The 2592-nt window shown below is 43.4% G+C and overlaps 1 long non-coding RNA gene across 1 annotated transcript; it reads right to left on the minus strand.

The window, feature by feature from the left end:
- Positions 1-663: 663 nt before the first annotated feature.
- On the minus strand, positions 664-1681 carry LOC123308060. The gene is made up of 3 exons (XR_006537037.1): positions 1626-1681; positions 1184-1343; positions 664-854 (listed from the first exon to the last, which is right to left on the minus strand). It is a non-coding gene; the product is annotated as an uncharacterized LOC123308060 (long non-coding RNA).
- Between the last annotated feature and the right edge of the window lie 911 nt (positions 1682-2592).

The raw sequence follows: 2592 nt of genomic DNA on the forward strand, positions 1-2592 counted from the left end.
AGACGCCTGGAAAAATGCAACCACATAGAATGACTGATGCACCGTTCCAAGAGGTCTGTACAGATGTGGTTGGGCCACTCCCCCGTTCCAAGAAGGGAAATTCTTACGTAGTGGTGATGCAGGACCGTTTCACGAAATGGGTTGAATGCCGTCCGTTGCGGAAAGCCACCGCCAAAACCGTTTACTCAGCCCTATATGAACAGGTTATACTCCGATATGGCTGTCCGAAACTGGTGATATCTGACAACGGGGTACAGTATGACAGTAGACTGTTCAAAAACAGTCTCCGAGGGCTAAACATTGCTCACCGTTTCACCCCTCCGTATACACCACAGTGTAACGCCGTAGAACGAGCCAATCGTACGTTGAAGACTATGATAGGTCAGTTCTGTGAAGCCGACCACCGTACTTGGGATGAGAAGTTAGGTGAACTAACTTTCGCCCTGAATACCGCAAAACAAGAATCTACAGGATTCACACCGGCATTTCTGAACTATGGAAGGGAATTAACAGTTCCAAAGGCAATCTACTCGTCAAACACCCAAGACGAGGACACCGAGGAGACAAACAGAAGACCAGAAGAAAGTAGAGTAAATCTTACTCACCGTACAGAACAAATCCGTCATCTTCAGGAGGCCTATGAGTTTGTCAATACCAGGTTGTACCGTGCATTTGAGCAGCAAGCTCACCATTACAACCTCCGTCGAAGAGAAGTTCGTTTCCATGTCGGCGATAGAGTTCTGCGCCGTGCTAATCCGTTGTCATCCGCCGTTGATAGCTTTGCAGCCAAATTGGCTCCCAAGTTCTCTGATCCGTATACCGTTGTGAAAGTGATTTCACTCGTTGTTTATGACCTGAAAGATGACAGTGGTAAGAAAATCAGCAATATTCATGTGAAGGATTTAAAACCGTACCATCCGTCTGATTATTAGTAAGTACACTGTATAGCAACCGAAATAAAAACCAACCGTACCGTTATATTATAGCATGCACCGATAATAAATGGGATACATCCGTTCTGTCTGACTCTATTTCACTCCTCTATTACCGTTAAAAATAATATTCATCACTGTAAATAGGTTAGTAATGGGATACTACCGCTGCTTTCACCGAATAAGTGCCCAGGTGAGTGAAATAGAGCCTTATACTTGTATCTCCTTATTCACTGACAAAATGTACATACCTATATATCCGCGATTCCACCATAACCGATAGATCTAACCAGGTCGGCCAGTGTTGGAAGATTCTGTTCCGTACAGTTTTGTTTGTTCTGTGCAGTTTTTATTACCACCAAACAGGGCCGTCTGACCGTCATTGGGTAGATAAGTGGTATCCCAGAACACCTACAACAGAAAATTCCGTTAATTCACTGGAGAAACAGGAACCGTAACAGTTAATTCAATTTTTCTGTATTATTTGTGAGACCGATAATAACAAGTGAGATACACCAGTCCTGTCTGTCTCTATTCCACCCCTGTGTCACTGACTGTTAAATACAATAACCGAATAGAAAATAGCAATAGAAGGCTGACACCGCTTACACCGATATTACAAACTGGCCTGAACGGTAAGTGAAATAGATCAGTATATGTGTATCTCCTTATTAAATTACCGACCGTACTTACCGTTTCCTCCGAAATTCCACCGTACACCCTGTTATCCCTCTGCTCTAGGATATCAGTATACTAAATGCTTTCCTCTCATTTTTATGCAACCTACAACTGCTGCTGACTCCAACACCCTCGAGAATTGCACCACCGTCACAAGGGGAGCCAACGACGCTGTCTGGTATTCCAAACTACCCTGGTTGGATGATATTGGTGGCTGTTAACCCCCATGGCATGTGCCCGGAGCCGGCTTTGCGAAGTCCACCCTAAAATGGCCCAGAAATAATACAACGAATGACAAATCGAAAGGGTACTCACTTTGAAGATTCCGTCCTGCACTGTCTCCACTATTTTCCGGCATTTCTTTCACCGATGGAAATGGAAATCGAAATTTGGAACCACCCGGCGAGATTTGACAATTGGAGGTTAGCTGATAGACTACAGAACTTCGTCACGTCACCGACACCGACAGCATCATCGAAGCACACCGAGCGGACCATAGAGTGGGAGTAACCGAGATAGCATTAGCCGAGTATACGCCACCTGGAGTAGATTAGGTGAACCTGTTTAATGTAAATCCGATCTCAATCGTCTTGCCGTGAATAGTCAAACCGTTAACCGGACTTAGTAGATTTCACCGTGAAAAATTTAATCCCCTATTTCATCGTGGATTCAATTTTTCAACCGGAGCCGGGGGGATGTAACGAGAGGGTAGTTTTCAAACCTACCCCCTCATTTTAGAATCATTATTTTAGTTTTCATTTTTAAATAATTTTGTTTTGCATTAATTTTCCGAGAAATCTTTTCGAATTTCCAATTCAGGATTCCGACATCGTTCGGAATTGTAAACATACCGTACCGTTTTTATTCCGTTTTTATTTCCTAAAAACGATGTCGCACCGTATAAAACATCCTGAATTGGAAGATAACCGTGTTTTTTTGTTCGCTAACACAGATAAGTCGAAATTAAAACGTCTTCATCGAC

The sequence above is a fragment of the Coccinella septempunctata genome, chromosome 2 (genome assembly GCF_907165205.1).
Source record: "Coccinella septempunctata chromosome 2, icCocSept1.1, whole genome shotgun sequence".
Taxonomy (NCBI): domain Eukaryota; kingdom Metazoa; phylum Arthropoda; class Insecta; order Coleoptera; family Coccinellidae; genus Coccinella; species Coccinella septempunctata.